A 15,716-nucleotide genomic window follows, 5' to 3' on the forward strand; every position below is an offset into this window, starting at 1 on the left:
ACATTAAAGTAGGGGAATGACATGATAATAGGATTTTCATTTTTAAAAGGAACACTTTGGCTGTAGTGTCAAGGATAAATTGGAGATGGGGGGAAAGAGAGAATTGGGGAATGTAAGAAAATTACATGGAGAACAAAATAAGAATCTGGAGCTGATTCCAAATACTCAGCCCAGGTTGGCTCTAGATGACGTAGAGTGAAGAGTTGGGCTGAATGTGTACTTGTGTGTGTACGTGTGCATGTTTGTAGATCACACAGAGCATGATGAAGGTCCTCTCTTCTCCCCAAACTCACCCACAACTTCTAGATAGCTCAGGAATTGGATCACTCATTTGGGGTTTGAAACTGTCTCCAGAACATGCTGGTGAAAGGACAAGAACGGATTTAGAGTTAAAGCTGGCAAACTAGACACATATACTTAGCTCCCTTTCTTTCTGAAACCCACTAACACAAGAGCAATGAGGATGGAAAAGGCAAAAACAGCAAAACCTGTGAAGGACTGGTGACTGAGCTAGCAGACAAGGTGGACAAAGCCACCTGCAAAGCCTCTTGTGGGGAGACCCCCAGAGGGACTTGGGGACAGAGAGCAAGGGCAGGAACTGGTGCTCCTGGGATCTCTGGGAGTGAGAGTAAAGGTGGGGCTGGAGCAGGAGGGTTGGCAGAAAGGGTATAGAAGCAGGTAGGTTTCCCTTGCCTCCACTCCCACTCTCCCCGTGCCATGCAGTCACTTGACTCTTCCTCAGCAGTAAATGACAGCAGAGATTTATTTCCCAGAGACAGTAAACAGGGGGTTTCTGAACTGGGGATGCAGGGATAGTCGAGGTATGGGAGATCACTGTGCTGAAAACAGAGGGATTCAAGGAATATTGATGGGCTGACTGAATATTTGGACTCCAGCCTTCTTCCCCCACTCAGCTTCCAGAGCACAGCAGCCAGACATATATTCTGTAAGAAGGGGATTGAAGAGTCTTCTCTGGACATCTGACCAGTCCAGGAGAAAAGACCCACATGGAAGGTTCCCTAGGAAAGAGTCTAGTCCTATAACCCCCCAGTGCCAAGTTGGGGAAGCTCTGGGAGAGATCTCAAGACAATGAAATCAATAATTACTAATGTGTTTTTACACAACTGGGGCAGAATTTGGATTCGATTAGGGATAAGGTCATTAAAACCCAAGCAAGGGAAAAAACAAGCCAATTATTCACTCTAGGTGGAAAAAATGTGCAGGAAAGGAAAAATATTTTTGATATCCTACACAAATTAGCTGCCTACAGCATTTACACAGTCATGGTGATGGAAACATTAGATATTGATCTAACTGAGTTACAACATCACTACATTGGGCAGATGGAACACTACGTGTGTGTGTGTGTGACCTATAGAGAGCTAAGTCCCCATCTTGTATGTCGGGAAGCCAATAGATAACATCTATAATTGAAATATCATGTAGCAACATAAACCTGTTATTTGGAAACTTATAGTTAAATATTAACAGAATCAGAAAAGTTGAAAGAGATTGTCTTTGGAGAGTGTGCAATGGAGGTGGGAAGCATTGCATGGCTTGTTAACTCCTATTTTTCATAATAAGCCATATAAAAATAGTTGACTCCTTCATATATGTATATGTATAATGTTAATGAAAATAAACATTAAATTTAAAGAGGAGGGCTCCCCTGGTGGCACAGTGGTTAAGAATCTGCCTGCCAATGCAGGGGACATGGGTTCAAGCCCTGGTCCGGGAAGATCCCACATGCCGCAGAACAACTAAGCCTGTGCGCCACAACTACTGAGCCTGCGCTCTAGAGCCCGTGAGCCACAACTACTGAAGCCCATGTGCCTAGAGCCCATGCTCCGCAACAAGAGAAGCCACCGCATTGAGAAGCCCGCGCACCTCAACAAAGAGTAACCCCTGCTCGCTGCAACTAGAGGAAGCCCGCACGCAGCAACGAAGACCCAACACAGCCAAAAATAAAAATAATTAATTAATTAAATTTAAAAAATAAAATAAAGAGGAAAAGAAAAAAGTAGTTATGCTAATATATCCCATTATTGGCTTTTTTTTTTTTTGGTACTCCCTTCTGGTTTTGACCGCAGTACCAAGTACACGTAGCTGTTGCTTTACCTTGTGTTATGGGTTGAACTGGGTCCCCCAAATGATGTAGAAGACCTAACGTAAATTACTTCAGAATGAGCCCTTATTTGGAGATAGGGTCTTTACAGAGGTAACCAAGTTAAAGTAAGGTCATTAGGGTAGGCCCTAATCTAAAATGACTGGTGTCCCTATAAAATGGGGAAATTTGGACACAGAGACAGAGCACACACAGGGAGAATGCCATGTGAAGTTGAAGGTAGAGATCTGGGTGATGTATCTACAAGCCAAGGAACACCAAATGTTGTCCTCAGAAGCTAGAGAAGAGGCATGGAACAGAGTTTCCCTCACAGCCCTCTGAAGGAGCCAACCCTGCTGACACCTTGATATTGTACTTCTAGCCTCCAGAACTGTGAGACAACACAGCTCTGTTGTCTAAGCCACCCAATCTGTGGTACTTTGTTATGGGAGCCCTAGGAATTAACACACATGACATGCTATAGCTCAATTCTGTGGACTCAGTAAAGGGAGGGACTATGTTTCTGAATCTTCCAGTGAAAGGAGGAGAAAAGGAAGGGAGGAAAGAAAAGAGGGAGGAAAGGAAGAAGAAGAGATGGGCCAAAATGTGCCTAGATCAACCTTGACTCCAGCCGGAAAATCTGCCTTTGAGCAAGCAAGGTTATACTTCTGTCTCTGTTTTTTTTTTTTTTTTTTTTTTGATAGTAGTCATCTTTTCTTTTTAAAACTTATTTATTTATTTATTTATTTTTGGCTGTGTTGGGTCTTCGTTTCTGTGCCAGGGCTTTCTCTAGTTGTGGCGAGCGGGGGCCACTCTTCATCGCGGTGCGCGGGCCTCTCACTATCGCGACCTCTCTTGTTGCAGAGCATAGGCTCCAAACACGCAGGCTCAGTAGTTGTGGCCCACGGGCCCAGTTGCTCCGTGGCATGTGGGATCTTCCCAGACCAGGGCTCGAACCCATGTCCCCTGCATTGGCAGGCAGATTCTCAACCACTGCACCACCAGGGAAGCCCTCTAACTCTTTTATAACTGGAACATACATATGTATAATATTTGTAGTTGAAAAATAAATAAATACAAACATACACACATACCAAAGAAAAATGGAAAAGAAAATGTTTCTCCTCAATTCTTCAAAATCTCCAAACGGGAGAATAACTAACTGGTAATGTTGAGATGAATAAAATACATTGAGGTCAATAAAGGATTAATAGATTGTATTTTAATTTGTTGATTTTTCCTAACAAAGTAAGATAACTGCATTGGGGTAGACTGGCCTCTGCCTTACTTCTCCCTTGGAACTCACAGAGCCAGGGAGACATGGACCCAGGGCCGTTCTTCCTGGACGTACTTGGGAACATTAAGAAAACTTTTCAAAGATTGGCCCTTGGGCTTCCCTGGTGGCGCAGTGGTTGGGAGTCTGCCTGCCAATGCAGGGGACACGGGTTCGGGCCCTGGTCTGGGAAGATCCCACATGCCGCGGAGCAACTAGGCCCGTGAGCCACAACTACTGAGCCTGCGCGTCTGGAGCCTGTGCTCCGCAACAGGAGAGGCCACGATGGTGAGAGGCCCGCGCACCGCGATGAAGAGTGGCCCCCGCCTGCCGCAGCTAGAGGAAGCCCTCGCACAGAAACGAAGACCCAACACAGCCCAATAAATAAATAAATAAATAAATAAATAATAATTAAAGGTGCTAAAAAATAAATAAATAAATGTATTAATCTTAAATGAATTAAAAAAAAAAAAAAAAAGATTGGCCCTTGATGGATGTAGGTAAGAAGGTAACAGCTACCACTTCCACCTAGTTGTCCAGCTCCAATACGTGATATGTAAACCACACGCAGCCTCTCTGTGGTTTACAAGGTTCAAAGTTATTAACTAAAATCAATTGAAATAAAAAGGGTCACATTTGCCGCGGTACACAATTTATTTCTCCAGACGGCTTTGGCCTGCACTGCCGGACACACACACACACACACACACACACACACACATACTCAGTAACCCTGGGGGAGAGCAGAGGCAGCTGCAGAAGCCCAAAACCTCCCCAGTCCTAATTAAACCCTCCAAGTTTCCAGGCAACACAGCCAGGGAAAAAAATCATTTCCAAGCTGAAGACCCTCAGCCCCCGCCCCAGCAAAGGAAACGGTCGTTTGGTTTAATCAGCCCACGTGCACATTCTCTCTCCCCAGGTTGCCAAGACTGGGCCTGTACTTAGCAGAGGTATTTGTGTAATCAAAGCTTCTGGAACTTTCCCTGCCAAGGCTACCAATGTGAATAGGCTCCTGAGGTAAAAATGTTCCCCCTGCTGGGGACGGTGCCCTTGAAGTCTACATCAAAATCAAGCCAGGGTCACAGCTGTTGTGGCACCCCACAGCGGAAAACTTGCAAGAAATCCTAGCCTGCACTACTGCTTTGCCTCAGGTCTAGCGGAAACAGGCCCCACTTGCAGGGGAGGGAGGGAGGGAGAGGAGAAAGGGAATATGTTTTTAAAAAGCCAACCCCTCTAAGTAGTACTCGGGGGTGGGAAGACAAAGCCGCTGTGGAACCTTGCCCCTTCACCAAGGCAACCTCACCCCACCACCCTCACCCCCTCCTCCTCTGTGAGCTGGGGGTCCCGCAGGTTGGCCGAGAGCCACTAGGTGGCAACAGATTAACTCTTCAAATGCCAGAGTGGGCTCAGAGAAGTCAGGAGTTGGGTGGAAAACTTTGCACCTGGTCACTTTTCAGAGGAAAGGAAAAACAAATGGCTTTTTTCTGTCCTTAAAGACCCTCGGCTTGCAGTGTTGATATCGGAGGAAATCACGTGAGGGGAAGACTGCTTCCGGGTCACCCATTCATAGGGTGGCTTGAGACATGGGGAGATACCATCGTGTGTGCTCCAGGTTTCACGTCAGTGACAACAGACTAAAAGACCCTTTGAGAAACTTATGCTCACGTTCGATCCACTTCAACAAATACTAACTACAGTAAGAAATGGGTGCATGGCATTTTCCAGGGACAGTGCTAATGGACGAGGCCCCTGCCCTTGGGGTTTGTGGGGATGACAAGCGCTACATGAATGGTGTCTTTTTTTTAATTGAAGTTGATGTACAATATTATATAAGTTACAGGTGTACAATATAGTGATTCACAATTTTTAAAGGTTATATTCCATTTATAGTTATTATAAAAGATTGGCTATGCTCCTTGTATTGTACAATATATCCTTGTAGCTTATTTTATTTTTTATTTTTTTATTTTTATTTTTTTAATGTATTTATTTTTGGCTGCATTGGGTCTTCGTTGCTGCGCACGGGCTTTCTCTAGTTGCGGTGAGCGGGGGCTACTCTTCGTTGTGGTGCGCGGGCTTCTCATTGCGGTGGCTTCTCTTGTTGCGGAGCACAGGCTCTCGGTGTGTGGCCTTCACTAGTTGCAGCATGCAGGCTCAGTAGTTGTGGCTCACGGGCTCTAGAGCGCAGGCTCAGTAGTTGTGGCGCACGGGCTTAGTTGTTCCGCGGCATGTGGGATCTTCCAGGACCAGGGCTCGAACCCATGTCCCCTACGTTGGCAGGCGTATTCTTAACCACTGTGCCACCAGGGAAGCCCTGTAGCTTATTTTATACCTAATAATTTGTACCTCTTAATCCCCTACCCCTATATAGCACCTCCTTTCCCTCTCCCCACCGGTAACCAGTAGTTTGTTCTCTATATCTGTGAGTCTGCTTCTTTTTTTGTTGTATCATGAATAATATTCTTATAGTTAGCCACCTTTGAGGAGTAAAGGAGAGGATACTCAAATTTTCTATGAGTAAAAAGGAAAGACAAGTAAGTTCCAGAAAATAGGCTCATGAAGATCATTTTACATCAAGCTTCTCTGATATGGGAAGGCTTACGTTTTTAGGGTGAGCGAGGCCTAAAATATGGGAGCCACCACAGAGAAACTTTGCCAGCAGAGGCTAAAAATGCTTGCTGTTCAGATGACAAGAAAAACAAATCATTCCCCTGGGTATTCTAGCCTCTGCAAAGCATCCCCCCATTCTGCCTATTAAACTTCTGCCACAAATATAAAAATACTGTGGTGTTGATTGGAGTATAGGGCCAGAAAGGTGAAATTGATTTACTTTAGAAAAGGGAGAGGGAGCTACCAGCCTCAGGAGGAATAAATTCAGAAAGGCGGGACGGGACCTGGGGGAGAGAAGACAAGTGCTCTTGTCGCTGGGTTTAAGAGAGTTTTGAGGGATACCGGGAGAAGGAGGAAAGAATTGGGAGGAGGGAGCCATAAATGTGTGATATATACGACAAGAGAGAGATGGGAAAGGCAATTTTAAGATGTTTTGCTGTGCATTTGGGATTCTCTTTGATATGTTTCAACGGAACTCAGTAAAGATTAAAATTACCTTGCAGTTATTTTTATTTCTTGGGCTGGAAGGCCGCCGATGACAGAGCAAGCAACTTTGGTGGCAACACTCCCTTCCCTTCCCGCCTGTCTAGGTGGTAGGACAGTGTCCAGATTGTAAATTCTTTCAGGAAAAACCATTCCAGGATCTCTGGTAGGTTATACAAAACATAAGTATTTGTTATGCTAATTCTAATATGCAATTTCTCATTCTTGAACGGGCAGCCTCAGAGTTTCACTTTTGCTCTACACATTCACCAAAAAGACAGGAAGGACCACAGTAAGACAACTCTCTGATCATCAAGTGATTTTGGATGATGATGTCACGTGGTTTTTCTTGAATCATCACCATACTTATACTGAGTACATGGCAGGACTAATAGGTGTTGGGTGGAATCGGGGCTCAGAATGGCCCACTAGCCTCAGTTCTTATTTGGGGCAAGAACTGTTGTGTGTTGGAGAACTTTAAATGAGTTTGTCGTGAGGTCCTGATCATACTTTCATTTTTTCTCTCTGCCAGATTCCTTGTATCTCTACCCACTCCTTTACCACCCAACCATGTCTAGTCTGCTAAGCAAATTCCTACCCTAAAAGGAAGCTTTTTGAAATGTCCCGGGCTCTGTGAAACCTGCCCTGAGCACTCACCACACCCTCTGTACATAAGTCACCCCTGGTACTGCGATATTGCTTTCATATCTACCTTCCTAGCTAGACTGAAGACATGAATGATCTCTATATCTTCAGTGCCCAGAACAGTGCCCAGCACACAGCTGATGCTTGACAAACATTGGACCAAGACCTGTCCCATATCCTGTCATTCCATGCTGAGAAAGTCCAGCTTTTGAAAAGCCATCATTTTCCAAGCACTTCACCTAGAACTCAAACGGCAGTAGGTACTAGGGAATTCGACCGATTATTCAGCCCTCTAATTATAATGTGTATTTCTCAATCTTCAATTGGCAGTCCCAGAACAAAGTTTACTCAGATTTACAGAAAGTGGAGGAAAATGCCCCAATAAGTTGACTTTCTGATCATCAGAGCTCTAGGACTATGGTTCTCAAAGCCTTTAGCGATAGAAATTTTTGTGTCTATACTTCTGTTTCTGACATAAAACTCTTACTCTTTTAAAAAATGTTTATTTTTTTAAAATATAAAAGTATTCCACGCTCATTAAAGAACAATTGCCAAATAGAGAAAAGCAGAAAACAACAAAACAGTTTTCAATCAGTCTCGCTATGTAAATAGTAAGTCTGTAACATTTTGGAGTATGAATTACTCTCTTACTTATGGATTTTAATAAAAACCAGAGGACAGCTCGTGCTGTCTGCTAAAATTAGAGCCAGATTCCACAGAACATACATAGGTGGATTTCATAGTTGGTTCCTGTGTGCGCAGGTGAGGAAGCGCCTGCCTATAGGCACACCCTGGTAAGCAGCTCTGGGTAGGGGGAGTGAGTTAATGGAAAGAGTGAATTAGCACGGTTGGGTGCCTTTGCTTGATCTTATGGAGTTTGTCTGTTGCCAACCACTTTTCTGTTCTCTTCAAATCCCCTGGAGTCATGACAAGCCTCAGGCTTCCGGCTCCCATCTGTGCAATTACTGGGCAGCCCTCTCAGGCTGCAATGATGGACGTGAGGTCCTTAGTAAAAATCCGAGGGCCTCACCAACAGCCCCGTGACCTTCACCACTGGTTTCCTTGACTGAACTTGCCTTGAGCTGTCATACTTGAACTCTAGCCTCCATTATGACACTCTTCCTTGGACTCTTAGTGGCAACCTCAGCACCATCACTTGTTACTGTAATGGGACAAACAAGTCCCTAGACTGGAAAGATCATGGCAGCAAGATGACACCTCGTTGAAGTTAATAAAGAGATAGAGGCAGCTTTCAGGCTGAGCAGAGCGGACCATCAGGATGTCCTCATTTGTGTGGAATGACCAGCCCCAAGAAAAGCGTACGCTGACTTCTCAGCATTGGAATGGATCTTTACATCTGTATATATATATTTGTTTTATTTAATGTAAAAAGTATTTCTGGGCCCAGAGGAATGAATCACTGCTGTAACTGAACAAGCCTTACCCGGACTCTGCCAGGCACTGTGCTAATTGCTGAAGGACATAAAGACACATACGACAGTCCAGCTAGGGAGAGAACCATGCAGCTGTGTAGAGGGAAAGGATTTTAATATTTATGGAATGCTCCCTCTGTGCTGGCCATTGTGCTAGGTGTTTTGTAAAATTAACACATTTAATCTCAGCAAAGTGTAAATTAGATAGTATTTCTTTTCATTTTATGGAAGAAGAGGAACTGAGGCTCAGGGAGATATTTACTGCCCTAACTCACACAGCTGGAACTTTTAATAAAAACTCAAAACCGACATCCCAGTCAGTTTGATGGAACAGCAGGGAGTAGCCTTTCAGCATGTATGGGTGGGGATTGGGAGCATGACCTCCGTGCCATCTGCCTTGCCTTGCTTTCTGGGTCAGCCAGGGCCAGGAGCCACACCATCCCAGGCTTACCTCCTCCTTCCCTGAAGATGCAAAGGACAGAAGGGTGGGATGAACTGGATGTGTAGATTCAGCGGGTCTTGTATTCCTACCAGTGGTGTGACCTCAGGTTCCCGTCTTGATATTTTTGAGCTCTGGTTCCTCACTTATATAATGGCACAATGGCTACCTTACAGGGTTAAGATTATGAGTCTTGAGTTATGAAAAGTGGCTCACACTTGCACATGGAGCATTTCAACGCTCAATAAACATTAGCTCTTGTGCCTTCACTGCTTTACCAGCATAGACCTATATGGTCAGCTCCTGCACTATGTCCTAAAATACTTTCTATTTGTTCTGTGTGTGTTAATCTTTGTCCCCCCAACCCATTCTCCTCCCCTACTAGTTGGTCTTAAATTCTTTGAGGGAAAATACCATGTCACATATTAACAATTTTCATAGTGTGTGACCCATAGCAAACATGAAAAAACAAAAAACAATACCCAACATTTGATTGATCGAATCTGTCTTGCTGACACCACATTCTGACCACCAGGTGATGGGTTAGTAGCAGATAACTAGAGCCAGCTCATACTGCCTATGAAAGCCATGTTAAACTTTCAGGAAATTTGTGAGCCAGTTGTTAAACTGTGGGTAGCTTAAAATTTGCTGTGGTAGGAGTATTTACACCACAGAAATTGGTAAATCCTATAAAGCAGGGCTTTGCTTCATCCCCACACCCAAACATACACAGAGAGCTAGAACGTACAAGGTTCCCTGATAGTCTAATTTCTGGTGCCTCATCATTTTCAAGAAACTTCCAGATGATACTTAGCTTGATTTCACCAAAGCAGAAATGTGTAGAGTATTTAAAGACTCCCTATACTAATAGGATTTCTGATTTTAGAATTGGAAATTTAAAGATCTCACTTATTTCAGTCTCCCTCCAGCGTAGAAGTATCTTCTTTAACATTCCTGATGAATGCCATAGGAACCCAGTCTCTCCCCATGGAGAGCTCCAAAAACTCTTCTTCACTATGGTCTGTTCCTACCTCTCCTGTAACTTCCACTAATTGTTCTGGGATCTGCCTGTATTTTGTAGCAAAGCAGAATGTCCACACTCTCCAAGTGATAGCATTGAGCACAGCTCTCATGTCACAGCCACCATGACTCCTCTTTGTCAGCCTGTAGGGCCTTCATTTTCTCATTGTTAAGACTGTCCAGCCCCCACCATTGTAGTTATCCAAGAACTGAACAAAATATTCTGGATTTAGCCAATTAAGTACAATAAAGTGAGACTACTACTTCCTGTGATATTTTTCCACAAGTATAATTCACATTTAGTTAAAAAAATTAATTCTTTTCATTAATTAATTATTTTCAAGCCAGACTACCTTAGTGCTGTATCTACACAATTCATTTTATGAGCTAAGCACTTTACATTTATGGTAGTTGTATGTCATATTCCCATTACGGATGCATTCTCTTTTGAGTATTGATTTTGGTAACCATCATATTAATTCAATTAATTTTTAGTTTTGTGACCTCCCCTATAGACCTTGCTATAGGTAAATTTTAAAGACTAAATACAAATATTCAACCAGTTGTGGTTTTACCGAATTACTATTATCCAACACAACTGTCTGAAATTTGTCTGCAAGGATGTCATGAGAAGTTTTGTCTCATAGTTTGCTGAAATCAGGCATGTTTATATAATTCCCTAGATTTGTCAGTGCAACCATTTCATCAAAAATGGTAGTGAATTTGATGTGGTATGCCTTGTTTTTAGTGAACTCAGCTGGTTTCTTGTACTCATCTACTTGCTTTCTAATTTGCTTATAAATGTTGTATTTAATAATTGATTCTAGAATTTTGTACTGAGAAAAAGCTTACCAGTCAGTAGTTTCCAATAGCCACCTTTTCCTGTTTGTTGAGATGCACGATGACATTTTCTTTTTTTTAAAATTAATTAATTAATTAATTAATTTATGGCTGTGTTGGGTCTTCGTTTCTGTGCGAGGGCTTTCTCTAGTTGTGGCAAGTGGGGGCCACTCTTCATCGCGGTGCGCGGGCCTCTCACTATCGCGGCCTCTCTTGTTGTGGAGCACAGGCTCCAGATGCGCAGGCTCAGTAATTGTGGCTCACGGGCCCAGCTGCTCCGCGGCATGTGGGATCTTCCCAGACCAGGGCTCGAACCTGTGTCCCCTGCATTGGCAGGCAGATTCTCAACCACTGCGCCACCAGGGAAGCCCAGGATGACATTTTCTTAATACTTCTTTCGACATCTCTCCTGTTCACTTTGATGTCACATGGATTCCAAGTCATGGGACTCTTGCAAGTCCAGAGTCATACCCTGTTAAATCATTTGTCTGGTCCTTCAGTGCACTGCTGTCTAATAGAAACATGATGCAAAACACACAGATGAGCCATTTACATAATTTAAAAATTTCTAATAGCCACATTAAATAACTAAAAAGAAACAGGTAAAATTAATTTTAACCTTATATCTCCAAATTATTATCATTTCAAAATATAATCTATGTAAAAATTATTGAGATATTTTACATTTTTTATGCTAAGTCTTCCAAATCTAGAGTGTGGTTTATACTTACAGTAAACCTTAATACATATATACCAGCCACATTTCAAGAGCTTAAAAGGCACATGTAGGCACATGAATCGGGCAGGGATAGACTTCTACTCATTTCAAGTGCCTGGACATTATTGTTGTTATTATTATTCTTATGATGTACTCTTTTTATCTTGTACTTCATTCCCATTTTCGTGATATTTATTCTTTCTTTTTCAGCAAGAAGGGCTCACGCACAGGCAAGAAGGCAAGAGCTAAATAGAGGTGGAACAGCCTCACTTTCTCTTTGTCTGTTGATATTAATGAGGGTACCTTTTACAGTTAAACACCATAAAGAAAGCTCGTTAAGGGCAACAACATCCCCTAGCACACAATTCTCCCTAGAACCACAAAATGGGTATGTTACAGAGGCCTGGGAGCTAATTCTCTCCAGATGTTTGCAAAGCAAGCAAGACCAAAAGGTGGAAACTGGAATTACTAAACACTTAATAAGGAGCTGATGGAACCAAGGCCCCAGGGTTGGCTCAGCAATAGCGAAACACAGAGACCCTGTTTGTTCAGAGGAACTTCAAAGCCCCCTATAAACTCCCAGGAAAGGTGAGAGGCAAAAACACTACAGAGGATTCTGCAGCATTCTTGCAAAGTCAAACTGGAGACTAACTTGAGATTCTTCCCCTGGTGCTTAAGAAGAAGACTTAGGGGCAGGTCTGGTGAGCAGATGTTTGACTTCTGTTGATGCCCATTCTTACAGTATGTGCATGGAGGATATAGACCTTTCTCTAGTGAGGCCAAAGGGGACAAAACAATTAAACATTTAGTTTAAAAAATAAATCAGAAAGAGCAAATGCCTTCTCTGGACTAAGTATTACTCTATACCCAAACCATAAAATTGCTAATGAGACATAGCAGATCCAAATAAAGTTGGTTATATTTATCTTTGTTTTTTCTTCCTTCCCTCACTTTAATAGTGGGACAAAGAACATGGAGTTTTGGCTAAGATCATAATTAAAGAGGAGGAAAAAATATCAAATAATCCAGTGTGATATGAGTTGAAAGTCTGATCACTTTGGTCACCAGTTACCTGGCAGGAGAAAGGCTTCTAGGATCCAATCCTGTAGCTGTTTTGTTTTGTTTGTTTGTTGTTTCCATGGCTAATCGCCGTGACCTGTCTGGTATGTGCTGTTTGCCTTTCATATCTTTCTTTGGGATTCAAAGAAAGAATGAAACAATGCCAGCTTAAAAACAAGACAAGAAAAGTGATCAAAAGTGACCCCAATGCCTAAGCAAAATAGGTGCCATAGAGGAAGGAAGAGAAAGACCCTCATTAAAATGTTACTAAAAGAGAGAAAAACAGACAGTTCTGGTGTTGTTAGAAACTGAGGCAAAATCCCAACTCCTCCTTGGAGAATCAGAACAAAAAGTGTCCCCACCTCCTTTTTATTTTCATATGATAGAATTATGTCCATTGCACTCACAATATAATGATGAGTCAAATGCATAGTCTCTTTGGACTGAGACCTAGGTTGGATTCCCAGCTCAGCCACTTACTAGATGTATAACATTTTCAGTTTCTTAACCTGTCTTGGGTTTCAGTTTCCTCATCTATAAACAGGGCCGGAAAATAGTACTTCCTTCTTAGGATTGTTCTGAGGATTAGCAGAGGCAGTGTATGTAAAATTCTGATGTTTTATAGCCCACTCCTTGGCACAAGGTGAGACATAACTAATGATACCCAAGGTGATAGTCTGTTTATTATTTACCATCCCATCTTCCATTCACCTCTCTTCCTGCAGGAATATGTCCTTTTGGTATTCACAGCCTTTGGTAGATTGCATTATTTTCAGGCAGATCCTTCTTCTTCTTGCCTCCAAAGGGCGGTTCATCAGGGTTGTTCCTTGTGCTAATTCTCTTCATAAAGAAAAGGAGCAGTCTCAACTGAGTCACATACTTGGTGAATTCCTTAACTCTGAGCATTTGCTGGAAGTGTGGCTCTCAGAAATGGTTTTCCGAGATGGATCACTGGCTAAGGAGCTATGTGTCACCCCGTACCCAGGCTGCCCTCAGTTCCCCTTCCTAGGACTTCTGTGCATATGACCAATTACCATAATAAAGCATTTCATAAAGTCATGATTTGACAAGAAAAAGATAAATGCAAACACTACACAAACACTGGGAGGAGAAACATCTGGATGTCCACTGCTTGTTTCCTGTTGAGAGAGTTTGGGAACTTGGGGATTTTAACAGTTGGACAGGGCTAATTTTGGAAATGACTTCACATTTGTACAAAAAGGAAAAGCATACATTTATTACACTTTACTCATCAGATGAGGGAAGTTGGTGGTCAACTTCCCAGGCCTCTCTGAGAACAAAGGGATTGAATTGGAAACGGAGAGAGGGTTTTCCTTCCCTTCTCACTCTCTCACTTCTAGTGTACCCCTTCTCCTTGTCATGACTTTGGGCTCCTTGATTTCTAACTTTCCTTCTTACATTCAGTTTCCTCTTAGGTTCCAGAAGTCTTAACTTTGAATTCTGGCTTTACCACTGACAGATCTCTTACTCTAAGCCTCAGTTTCCTCTTTTGAAAATAAAATGAATCATAATAGTAATAGTAATCATAGCAGTAATAAGTATTTACCCTCCAATTTCACAGGATTGTGTAGATCAAGTCCCTTCCTCCTCCTCCCAATTCCCAAAACATTTGATGTTCTTTCTTCATTCTATATCTTTTAATATGAGGTTTCCCTTTTCTCTCCCTAGAAAACTATGACTCACCCTTTTAGACCCAGCCTGAATACTACTGATGCTGTGAGAGATTGTCTCCCTCTCACAGGTATTAAAAATAACATTTCAGAGCACATTTAGTAACAAGGGAAATTTTACAATACATCTTTAAGTAAGAAAAAGGAAGTTATAAAATATATGATCCAAATTTGGTAAAATATTATATTATATATATTTAAATTTATTTAACAGGATGTTAAATGGGGCTCCTCTTGTCATGGACTTTGGGCTACAGCTGCAAAGCTGAAAGAACTCTCACATTCTAAAATGGAGATGCTAGGTACCTATGCAGACGTTATTAAAAGATAGACCAGATAGCCTTGCCATACCCCACCACCTACATAAGAAAAGTTAAGAAACTCAAATTCAGTTTGCTTAAGTAGGAACTGCTTACTAATGAGTTGTTGGTTGCATATGAACTGTTGTGTCATCACTCCTCCGTTCCCCATGAGTTACTCACTTCTCAGGTCAGATGAGACTAGCTCTAAGAGAACCACTCCAAGAAATCGGGGATGCCTGCAAGAAGGGGAACCTGGCTTCTCACTCCTCTCTGGATGCTGGCTGAGTTATAGACAGTCTCAAGCCCATGAAGGTGCTGCCTCCCAAGCAGAGGAGAGTGAGAACGTTCTTGGGATTTTGACACATGATCCCTTCCCTATAGGAGGGGGCATATGTGAGCCCAGCATGGCTTGTCTGAGCACCCTGAAGGTGGGAGCCAGAGGAGCAGTTGGCAACAGCAGGGTAAGGAGAAAAAGCCACAGAGGAGCAGTGACGCCACTATTCAGCATGGAAGGGATGCCTGAGTTTTCCACGGGCCCAGAGGATATTTTGAAGGTAACTGGATTTAAAGCTCCTTGAAGGTCATCCCAGCAGAAGATGGCAGTAAGGTGATTGCAAAAGCTGAGAGTGGAGGAGGGCAAGATATCAGCTGGACTGTGTGTCACTCACATGAATGTCAGGGGCTGCACAGTGTGTAGGTCCTCAGGGTGCCTCCAAATAATCCACAGGCAACTGGCCAAAGACCAGGGTATGGAAGCCTCTAGAGACAGGCAGGAGTAGCCGAGGGAGACATAAAATATTAACAGCAGCACTAGGAAAGGATGTTTCTCTTCTTCTTCCTCTTCCCCTCCCTTTTACCCCAAATCTGGAGATCCAGTAGAAGTGAGGAGAATACACCCAGACATACACTTCTCACTCCCCGCTGAAGATTCCTGCCCATGACTCAGGCCTATGTTGAGGGTTGCAAATCAGGGCATGTTGGGAAAAACAGAAATTTTAAATTGGGAGTGAGACTGAAACTTTGGTTTAGGCTCAGTGAAACTTGATGTTATAACTGAAAGTGCCATTTTCCTTCTGGATCCATTTTGCTCTCAAGATCC

Source organism: Eubalaena glacialis, chromosome 3 (assembly GCF_028564815.1).
Source record: "Eubalaena glacialis isolate mEubGla1 chromosome 3, mEubGla1.1.hap2.+ XY, whole genome shotgun sequence".
Lineage (NCBI taxonomy): Eukaryota > Metazoa > Chordata > Mammalia > Artiodactyla > Balaenidae > Eubalaena > Eubalaena glacialis.